Source organism: Cupressus sempervirens, chromosome 5, assembly GCF_028749045.1.
Source record: "Cupressus sempervirens isolate cs-2001-9-10 chromosome 5, ASM2874904v1, whole genome shotgun sequence".
In the NCBI taxonomy this organism is placed as follows: domain Eukaryota; kingdom Viridiplantae; phylum Streptophyta; class Pinopsida; order Cupressales; family Cupressaceae; genus Cupressus; species Cupressus sempervirens.
Genome location: NC_143122.1, coordinates 134,178,966 through 134,191,017, shown reverse-complemented (window position 1 = coordinate 134,191,017; position 12,052 = coordinate 134,178,966). Strand labels below are relative to the sequence as shown.

Here is a 12,052-nt window from a genome sequence, read left to right as displayed (position 1 = left end):
TATGTTTTTCAATTTCATAATCTTATTATTTATTATTAGATATTTAAGTAAAATAAAAAAAATTTAAAACATCTAATAGGTAACATAATGCTTAGTATCATGGTTAGAGTTATGTCTTTGATTATAGTTAGAGTTCATTGTTCAGATTATAATTATATTTTAGGGTTTATGGTTACAATTATAGATAGGATCATGGTTAAGTTTTAAGGTTTACTATCATTATGATTATGATCCAAGTTTAGGACTACAATTATGTTTAGGTTAAGATTTATGTCATGGTTGTAATGATGGTTAGGGTTGGGGGTTTTGATCAAGGCTAGAATTTAGAGTTAGGATTAACAAAAGAGTTTAGGTTTACACCATAGTTAGGCTTATGATTGAGTTTAGAGTTTGAGTTATGATCTTGTTAAGAATTAGATTTCGGCTAGGGTTAGACCTTATACTAACAATTGGGGTTAGGGCTGTCAATAGGGTTTAGTGTAAGAATCAAGGTTAAGATAAGAGGTTACATCATGATTACTACTCTGGTTAAGTTAGGATTTTGATTAGGGTTAGAGTTAAACCTGCGATTGAAATTAAATTGAAAAATATGTTAGTTTATGATTACAGGTGGGGTCTCTATTACTATTAGAGTGAGAATAATGATTTAAGTTTATGTCATAATTATGTTTACAAATTAGTATGAACTTATATAAGATTATAATTATGTTGAATATACAAAATAATAGACAAATATTTTTTCCTAACCCATCTTTAATATCTCCCAACTCAGCCTTTAACATCTCTTCAACTTGCCATAAGGTGTCATTGCTAGTAATTAAACATATTGATCACCACATCTCCCCATTATATCAATCATTACGTTGTAAAACTTATCATCCAAGATAAAATTTCCACTTTTCAATTTCTTCCCAAAATTTTAGTAATTCTCCATTCTCACCATCTCGAATTTTGTTGGAGTTAATGTTCCAACTATAGTGAATAAATCATATCTGATTATGTGTGTTGCATATGTGGCAAAGAGTTTGAGTTGTAAACAATGACTGAAATGGATTTTTCCTCTTTCTCATACTTAGTTATCATTCCCTCTGTAGTCTATTGTTAGGAAAGTGATTTGTCCCTATGATTGTATAAATAAAGATCATTTGATCAATAAAATACAATATATTATTTCTCTGTTCTATCTTCTTTGTTTCTGTTGTTCTATTTTTATAATATGGTATCAGAGTCATCTTCCTGTTAAATTGTGTGTTAGAAAAGAAGCTATCCTGGTGAAGAACTACTTGACCTTAATGATGATGACGATTTTGTTGAAGATGATAAACTTATTTTAAATTTTGAAGAAGTCGATACTTTGAAAAGAGGAAAGCTCAAAATAGGAACTATTGAGGGTGAGTACAGGGCACCGTCCTTTCATTGAGTACAATTCCAAAGCTTGTTTAATCACCTCACTGGCAGTGGCATTTGAATCTAGAATAACCCTGAGAGGACCAGCACTGCCAAGTACTGTTATCAACACCAAAATTTTGTTTGAATTGCCATTTCTGACCTTCATGAAGGTTCAATTTCAAGTCAAAGAAGACGCTTCTAAAACAGATACAATGCTATAGGTTTCATTTACGGATCAAATTTGATAGCTGGAAGAATACACTGAAGAACTCCTTTTAAGTCTTTTCATCAATTTTTCAAGTGTAACACTAGCGTTTGAGTATATCGGGACATCAGGACGTTGGAACGAATTTTCCGTGCAGGGACTAAGAGCCTCAATTTCAGGATGGTGAGGGACTGTGGGGGGATGACCGTTGGAATGAGGGGTTTGTTGCATAGTATACATAGAGAACTTGAAATGTTAATTATGAAATGATGTTTCAGTATAATATACTGAATTGAAATACTTTAACATAGCAAAGTTGCAACACAGACCAAAACTAAAAACTATTAAAATTCAACATAATAACATAATACATACCCAATCTAATATTCAAAAAAACAAATTAAACAAAAATCAAAGTACCCACAACTCACATGATTACAGAAAGGCAGAGGTGGTAGGTGGGGTAACATCACAGAGATATCTTTAAAAAAATTTAAGGAGGGGTGGGAGGGGTGAGTGTCCCAAAATTTCACTGATTTTTTCACCACAAGGATATGCCATTAAGAGTAAAAATGGAACAAACTTTAAGATTACTGAATGTGCCATCTCCTTTCAACAGACCAATGTGTAGGGCCCATTTGTCGTTGCACCAAAAGCATGACTGTTAGTGAACATGGAACACCACATGATTAACCACCTGTGGGCAGGGGAGCGAGTCACATCACCCAACAATCTCCCCCTCGACGCGCATATCAGGTGCTTATGCAGGTTGGGAAGGCACCGGGGAGATTTGAACCCATGACCAAGCCAAAACCAGGCTCTGATGCCAATTGTAGGGCCCATTTGCCGTTGCACCAAAAGCCATGAATGTTAGTGAACATGGAACACCACATAATTAACCACTTGTGAGCAGGGGAGCGCGTCGCATCACCCAACACAATGCATGCTAACTACTAAAATCTAAGACCAATTACTTGTCTTCTTTCAGATCTAACTGTATGAGCATATCAAGTAATCTAATTCATCGAAAATTAATGCTTCAAATTACATTAATTTCTCATCAAACAATCAAGAACGGATCTACTGAAATTTAAATGGACCCAAATATAGCAGAAAACACAATATATCCATAAGTGTTGAAACTGAATATAGATAAGCCATGACCTAAAGGTATAATTCTTGTAGATCCAAACATAGCAGAAAGCACAACAAATTCATAAACAGTGAGATTTAATATATAAAAGCCAAATATAGTAGAAAGCACAACAATTTCATAAATAGTAAGATTTAATATATAAAAGCCATGACCTAAAAGGCATATTAAACGTGAATATACAGATTCCAAAATCGAAATGAAAAACCCAAACATAATTTGTTGCCAAAATCCTAGGCACAACAAATCAGGATCCTGAAGAAATTTTTTGAGTCAGAATCAGGTAAACAGCAACAAAGCTCAAACGCACACTTTAAAGAAAAATGCAAGGCCAAATGTGGCTCGACAAAGAAACAAAAGAAATGATGCCTACACGTCAAACTTGTGTCCAAATCAGCCAAATTAAAAACCTAATTAGATTGGTTCTTAAGACCTAAAGCTGAACGGTAAATCAGGTTACTCAAACCATGTTCTTTAATACATAAAACCATTTTTCTCTTTGAGAGATCTGCCAATCCAAAGAATTTCCATATCATTGTCACAGCTTTGGTATGTGAATGACTCAGGAAGCTGAATGGTGAGAGCCTACTCAACAATTGGAACAACTTCAGTGATGAATTTGCTAATAATTCAGCAATGCATTAACTGTACTACAGCTAACTCAAACTTATTCTGAAGTCCACAACTGTCCTGAAATTCAACATATTTAGGTGATGAAGAATGTGTCAGAAAGACCCCCCTGTCTGTCCCCTATAGGCCTGTCTGTTAGGAAATAATCAGGAGTAGGGTTCTACATATAGATGGTAGGATTTTACATACAGATGGCCATGTACACCGTAAACAATGCTATAATTTATAGACAACAACAGTCTCATGAATACATCTATATATAACATTTTTTTATTGAGTACAAACATTTGTATGTAAAAACCTACTCTGCTTCAGATTTGGACATATATTTTAAGGAGTACAAATATTTGCATGTAACACCCTACTCTTGTTCAGATTTGGACATTTAAATCTCACTACAATACAGACTCACGAGCTGGCCTGATGGTGAGGGCATTTGCATTTGTCCAGTGACCTTTACATGTTCAAAAATGAAGGTAAGCAGAGTTTTACATACAGATGGTAGGATTTTACATACACCTTAAACATTGCTATAAGGTGTAGAGAACAACAGTCCTGTTATGAATGTACAGACATACATATAAAACATATTAACATGAATTCAAAAATATTATAAATATACAGACCTTTTGATAGCCAAAAAGCTGAGAGAAAGGAGAAACAAGCAGAGTCTGCTGCACGGCCTGCTGCCTGCAACATTGCAGTTGTGAAATGTTGTGTGTCAAGCATTGTTGAAGCTTTACACTTGCTTCATGATCAGTCCTGTAATGCGCCCCAGAAGACCAGGGGAGCCCAACAACCCTCCTGCCAGTGCCAGTGCCAGTTGCTCTTCCCATACCCAATTCAGAGCATTGAGCTCTCCTTCTACCCATTGCTCCCAAATTATTAAACATAACATTGCAATGGGGTAGAGCAAACTTGCAGGCCTTTGTGCAGCAGCTCGGATGCCTTCCTTAGTATATTTGGACTGCAAAATTGGTCCATGGATGGCAGCAATATAAAACATGGGGTTCTTAATAGTAGAAAGGGAGGAAAATGAATTTGGCATCTTACCGTGATAGGAAATTTCTTGGTGCTGCAACAAAACCTTATCAGAAACATCAAACCCTAACTGGGTAATCGAGAACCCTATTTCTCAATAGCTGGGCATGATTGTTACTGAAAGAAGGCTAGAATTGTTGCAAGGAGGGACATATCCAGTATATTATTCGGTTGGAAACCGCCTATGCGAAGACAAATTTTCATCGGATTATTATTTAAAATTTCTCTGTTCGCGGGCGGAATCAGCTCAATTGGATGTATCCATTAAATCGGTTGTTTACTTAGATTATTTAGGGTGGGGATTTATAGATGCATTCGTTTCAAAGCACACTAGATCGGGTACGTTATGCCCGTGATCTTTTAAAATTATCATTTGCTGTCGAGAGTAAAATATATATCAAATGATCAATATTTATATATATATTTATAAATTTGTATTTCTTTTATCTTTTATTTCTTTTTGATCTACACTATTCTAGACTTGTATATGTGTATATCTATTTGTATCTCTATAAACATAAATACATTTATATAAGAATTCACTATGCCCTAGTATTTTACAGAGCCTTATAAAACAAGTTTAATTGTTACTCATAGAAAATAAAGAATAAATACCAATATTCAAAAAAAACATTTTAACTTACAAACTTAATTATGTGAAATCTTATATTACCTACTTTGACTTCTTCTCCCTATTTTTATCTATCTCCTCCTTCTTCCCTTTCCCACTCTTCTCTCCCTCATCTTTTTCTTCATGGTGGTCTCCTTCTCTATGTTGTATCCTCCTCCTTCTCCTTCTCCTCCTACCTTTCTCCTTTGTCTTCTTCCTCTCCATCTACTACTTATTTTTCACCACCTTCTTTTCTTAAATGGTTGATATCCATGTTAGTTCTTCAATATTTATTATGTAACCCTTATTGATGTCAAAAATTGTTGTTTCACATTTATGTTAGCTTTAATAGATTTATTGTGCAACCCTAATTAATGTCCTAACGTGTAATTATAATTAAGAATAACTTACAATTTTCTATTATCTAACTTCAATTGAACTTTAACACTTGTTTAATAGAACTCTTACTTTTCCTTGAATTATATCCATATTCCTTATCCATTTACATTGAATTGTAATCCCAACATAAATATAATTGAACCTAATCCTAAACCAAATAATTATCTAATTAAATTCAATTTACTATATCTACATATGTGTACATGCTTCTTTCATTTTAGATATTAGAGGATATAATTCATTGTCCAACTCTAATGTATATTTGAGCTTGAATCATAACCCTAACTTTTCTAATACTTAATTTTGATAGAACCCCAACCCTCATTGAATTATATACCTATTCCTCAATTATGTTGAATCTTACTCCAACCTAATCCAATTGTAATCCTAATTATAATTATACTTTGACATAGTCTTAAACCTAATTGATTGAAGCTCGTTTCATCAATAAAAACATATTTGACGTGTTTTAGATATTTTTGGTAATTAAATAAATTACATCATAGAAAAAGAGAAATAAAACACTCTCCCTATCTTTGCATTTATATTTCTATCATTGACACATATAAACATACATTTGTTCTCTCTCTCTCTCTCTCTCTCTCTCTCTCTCTCTCTCTCTCTCTCTCTCTCTCTCTCTCTCTCTCTCTCTCTCTCTCTAGCTCTCATTCTTTATCTTTCCCTATATCTCCCTATCTCTATCGTTTCCTATATGAAATGGACAACCTATCATTTTAATAAATATATCCAAAATTGACTTTATTTCATCATCTCTATCTCTTCCACTCCATATGTGTACATTTGATTATCCCTTCTTCTCCATATCTTCCTTTACATATCCATATATTTTTATCCCTTCCCCTCCATATCTCCCTTGTATCTCTATATAATTGTATTTACCTCTCCTCCTACAATCCTAAAAAACCCTTGAAAATAATCTTGACATGAAAAATAAAGTAACCGAACACAATTGTTATTTTATTTTGTTTGGTTTACAAAAAATCAATATTCAATTCAAATTAAATTATCATCAAAAAAAAAGATTACATATAAATAAATGTGATTTTTATAGAAGGGCGATTTTGATCGAAATTTGTGTCTCACCCTTCATACCTATCCACCACTTTGATATTCAATTATGATCCATCTATCTATAAATTGTCTCTCCCTATATTTCTCTATCTTTCTTATCACTATAAATATTTTTACCTCTCTACCCCTCTTTTTTAAACTAATCCTACTCACTCTCCCCTTGCCTGCTCACTCTCTCCATATCTCTTCTTATAATTGTATATCCCTCTAACTATCATTTCCTATATGAAATGGACAACCTAGCTATTTGAAATCAATAATATAAAATTATCTATATGTCATCATCTATATCTCTTCCTCGTCATCTTACTCTATATTTATCGATCTTTCTATTTTTATATCCATGTGTCTCTCTAATTTACACATTCTCCATATCTAGTTTCCTAACCTTCCTTTATATATTTTGTATACAAACAAATACTCATTTCTCCATCCTTATATCTATCTTATCTTATCCCTCTCTTTATCATTCACCTCTAACTATGAATTTTCTATTTTTCTCTATTTCTCTTTGATCTTCTATTTTTATCTTCCAATTGATGAAGGAGCATCTTGGGTTTTCTTGTTGGCTACTTTGGAGTTCATGGGAGGAGGCTCGGTAGTTGCTTTGGAGTTTACTTGGATTGGTACTTGGTCGAAGAATGACTAGTGCTCGGCATGCTCTAGAAGTTCGACATGGTCTATGGAGCTCGGCATGGTCTTGGAGCTCAGCATGGTCTATTTTTCTTGGCATATATTGGGAGTTTGATGATGCTTGGGAGTTTGTTGTCACTCGGTAGTCTATTGGTGCCGACTAGAGTTCTTGGTGCATTTAATGCATGTAGCAAGCGATCGTGTCATGGATCAATCTAGGAGTTTGTGTGGACCTATTTGTGGTCTTGGTTATCTCTCTTATGTGCATTTAAATTTGTGTTGTAAACTTGGGGCTTGTCCTAAGTGTTTTGTGTAGTTATCGTGTGTTAGCTATGGGATAATACGAGGGTTAATATTTTGTATTTAATGTTTGTTGTGAGCTAACTTGTGGCTTAAAGATGCATTTAATGCAAGGGGTTTATTTAATTTGTAATTGCTAGGCCGACTTGTGGTTTAGTTGGGTATAAGTTGGGGGTCTTGTGGAGTCTTTTAGTCATTCATTCATGGAGTGAATCATTCATCTTAGAGGAGTGAGTCTAGAGAGTAGTTGAAGGGTGAGTTTTCCTAAGTTTATGGACAAAGCATTGAATGCTATGTAGTTTACAATAGGATTGTGGTAGAGTTGCGAGTTTGGATTAAGGAGCTAGTGATTACAGTTTAGAAACAAGGAGGTTACTTGGTGGCTTGTGAGCACAAGTTGAGATCTTGGAGGTTTTTACTATATTTTTGTTATGTTATAGATCTGGACTAGCTAGGGTTTGGATTGGATCTTGAGGGATCTTGCATAATTGTTATTGTAATTGCTATTGTATTTGGCTATAACCCGAAAGGCCTTACAGCCAAGCATATTGCATGTAAATAGTTATTATATGAATAAAGAGTTGTGATTTGGTATCAGATCTTGCATTGTTGTTATCTTGTGTTGTGTTTCTGTTGTGTGTTTATTTGTTGGGGGCTAGGACATCTCCTTTGGTGATTCTCCTACCTTTCACTGCATCACCAATATACTATCTATCATCTCAAATATCTTTATTCTATCTTTTCATCCTCCCCACTCTCCTCTCCTCTTCCTATTCCTCTCCCTCCCATTTCCTTTCTCTTTTTCTTTCCCTTCATATTTATCTCCCTCATACACACACAAACCCTTTCGTTATTTTTTCCTTTCTATTTTTTATAGTACCAAAATCACTACTCATAAATCTATGTTTAAATTGTAATAATAACATCCTACATATAATGATAATAGACCATATTCAGATCTCTCAAAAACCATATAAATATATAGTAAAAAATATGAACTTATACCTTTTAGTAATAAAAATATTCAAAGAAAACTTTAAAAGGTATTATTTAAAAAATTATTCTTATCATAATAAAAAAATGTATAAAACGTATTAAATTTTATAATATAAATCTCAACCAATTAATTTTAACACAAAAATAATAATTAACTTAATTTTATAAGATAAATCTTAGTATTACAAAAATCAATTTTATTTTGAAACTTATAAATATAATAACAAACTATATTTAAATACAATAAAATAATAATCTTTAAAATAACTTAATATTAATTAAATAACAATTTAATATTTTATTTTTATTTTTATTAGTAAATGGCCAAAGCCATGTGTTATATTGAATAAATTAAAATTGAATTTACAAAAATCTCCATTCAAATGGGCATTGATAGGAAAGAATGGAGTAAGAAAACTTCCAATCTTGCCCAGGACCGAAGTCCTATATTATACAATTTAAAAGGGGCATACCCCAATTTATATGAAACTTCATACATGTTTATACAAAATTTGATGAAGCAATTAATAATAAATAGACTTCCTTTGAAAAGGGGACATAATCTAAAGAGAGGCAATGTTCTGAACAAAATTCAGCAAGGATCTTACCATGAAGAATTGATTCACCAACCATCTGCATGACATAATATAGCTATCTTCTAATATGGGATTAGTACCAAATCGATGTGATCATAAATAATTGGAGGAGTAAAAAGACCAATCAACATACCGAGAGACTCTTCATACAATAAGAATCCTAGATTGTACCAATGGAGTTAATCAGAAGAGTTTTATAATGTGCTTTATGTGAATCTTTATCTAGAATCTCATCCCATTACTAATTGAATTTACAGTTTATACTTACAGTGGATTAGATTTTCAGGGTCCTTATCTAGTTCGAATGAATAGATCAATCTAGATTATATTAACTAAATTCAATAATTTTAGATGTTCATTGGTTCTACTTATTCTTATCGTATACTTATGAGTTTAAGAGGAGAAGTCTGAATCAATAGCCAACTTCAATTCATTCATATTTCCTAACTAAGATTGTAAAATAATCCATAGCAGAGAAATTGATAAACACTTTGCTCTGATTAAAGCTCTAATCTTAGTATTCTACTTGACTTAATTTTGTTCTGCTAAATATATAAAGTCTTCTCCCTCCACTCCTTTATTTGCCAATTTATCAGCTTCTAAATTTCCTTATAACAATTTAATATTAATTTTTTTTTAAATATGAAATAATGTTTAAAATATCATATTTCTTTCTTGTTTCTGACAAATAAAAAATGTTAATTTACTCTTTTTTTAAATTCAAAAAAATAAATTTTCCTATTTTAAAATTTTTTATCATTATATAAAATTCTAATATTATTAAACACTTGAGCTATCCTTGCATGTTTTTGTGGCAATGTCCCTCTTTCTCTATTTGTATATAGTTCATATATCTCTCCCTCTTCAATTTGTTCTCGCTCTTTTTTTTCCTTCCATACATCCCTTTGTATCTATCCCGTCACATATTACTTTGTTATATTACACAAATTTTTTATGCTTGCATTTTTAGTTTTGGATGCTAAATAATTAAGCATATTGATTTCTCAATTAAGTTATATATATAAATCTCTAACTATTAGACTCTTAATTATAAAGCTCCATTGGTCATTTAAGCTATCTATTTGAAAAATTTCCACAAAGGTATTAGTCGCATTCCACATCACTTATCAATTTCATAACTTCACCTAGAGTGTGAATCATAGTGAGAAAAGTGAGTTCAAAGTAGTCCTTAGTAGGGGATATTAAAAATAGCTACTTCATTCTCATGGCTATGATTGACAACAATTTTTAGTAGTACAAAAGATTCTAGAAAGTATATTTAAACTTAAATTTTAAAGTAGATAATTCTTGAATTCTCTAAGAGGGGGGAGGTCATAGAAGTGTAAGATAATGCAAAATAAATACAATAAATGTTTTAAAGTACAAGGCCAAATTTGTTAATCACATAAGTATTTACTTGGTTGGGCCTCAATACATAGTGAAATGTTCATAGAATCAAATTTGAATTTGAATTTAGAAATTTGGAACCATACAATATATTCCACTCTTCCATGAATGATATATGTAAGGCCCTGCCAAGGGATCCAAAAGAATTAACCTAAATTTTTACTAAGTTTGCCAACCAATTTTTTTTTAAAAAAACAAGAAAGATAAATCATTCACATCAATCACATAGCAGTGGAAGCAATGATATACAATCAACTGTAAACATACATAATAGGTTACATTCCTTAAGGATCCCAAGACATTGAGTCACATTTAAATTTAATTAATTCTAAGTCTAACAGCTACCACATCCACATGAAAGAATAATAAGAAAGTCCAATGTCCATTTAATATACATTTGTTCTGAATGTCTCTTGGCAAATTAATTAGGAATGCTCAATCATCCACTATACATGTCACATAGTATGAAAGGCTAAAAGAATATACATATGAAGAAATATAAAATACAACATCCTCCTTGAATCCATGATACAAGTAAAATAAAATAAATGAAACCTAACACCATATATGATACATCCATCCATCATAAAAGATATAAACATCCAACATGAAATACAACTATCCATCATAAAATATAACTAACTAAGTGCGCGGTTCCCCTCAACCGTTAATAGCATCATTAGACCATTATGGGTCCTAGCCATCCCCCATGCGTAACATCCCAAGCCACCGAAGAGATCATTGGTACTATCATAATAGGGATGTCACTCCTAAAACATACTACATCATATGCATAAAGAAATCTAACATAATAGAATAAAGCATAAGTAAACAACATCATCTAAACATGATAACAAGCATGCCCAAGAAGCTCCAGCCACAGCGACTACGGACGGATCTCAATGGTAAGAGTAAAAAGGCACTACCACCTAACCGCATGGAACCTAAATGGTCCACTCCCACCACACTGAGGAGATAGTCTCATGTCCCAAATAGTATATCAAATCACATAACACAAGTACTCTCTAAGTCCAAGAAATCCTAAAAGTATTCTAACTCAAAGGCTCCAACACATAGATCGACATCTAGACCCAGAGGCACAACAAGACACATAGGAAACCTACTATGCAAGCGAGAAAGTGTCATCACACAAATCATGTTGGAAGTTACCTGAGCAATCCCCTATGAATCCCAGGTCCCCAATGATCCTGCATCCACTAGTATCCTCTCGTACTGACGAGGCATACCACGAAATGCAAGGTTGTAACCAAGCGTTCTCTCTACCACATCCCAGTCTATACTAGCACTTGAGGCATGGGAGAGAACATACAATTATCTTATTAGGTTCATTTTAATCCCGATTTAGTGTAAATATTATCACTTATTAAAAATAACTTACAATGAGTCATTACCCGAGCCATTGAGGGCCTCCCGTTCGCCATTGCAAGCCACTTCCTGACACTACACATAGATGACCTACCCTAGGCTCTTGAAATCACAAATCACAAAATCACCTCAGCCCTATATAAGCGACTGGAAAGCATCAAAAGATAAGCCACAATAATCACATCAGTTCTCCATGAGCAACTGATAAGCATCAA

General features: G+C 32.9%; 1 long non-coding RNA gene across 1 annotated transcript; it reads right to left on the bottom strand.

The window, feature by feature from the left end:
* Positions 1-1,425: 1,425 nt before the first annotated feature.
* Positions 1,426-4,120, bottom strand: LOC149554862 (uncharacterized). The gene is made up of 2 exons (XR_016365254.1): positions 4,004-4,120; positions 1,426-1,549 (listed from the first exon to the last, which is right to left on the bottom strand). It is a non-coding gene; the product is annotated as an uncharacterized LOC149554862 (long non-coding RNA).
* Positions 4,121-12,052: the final 7,932 nt, after the last annotated feature.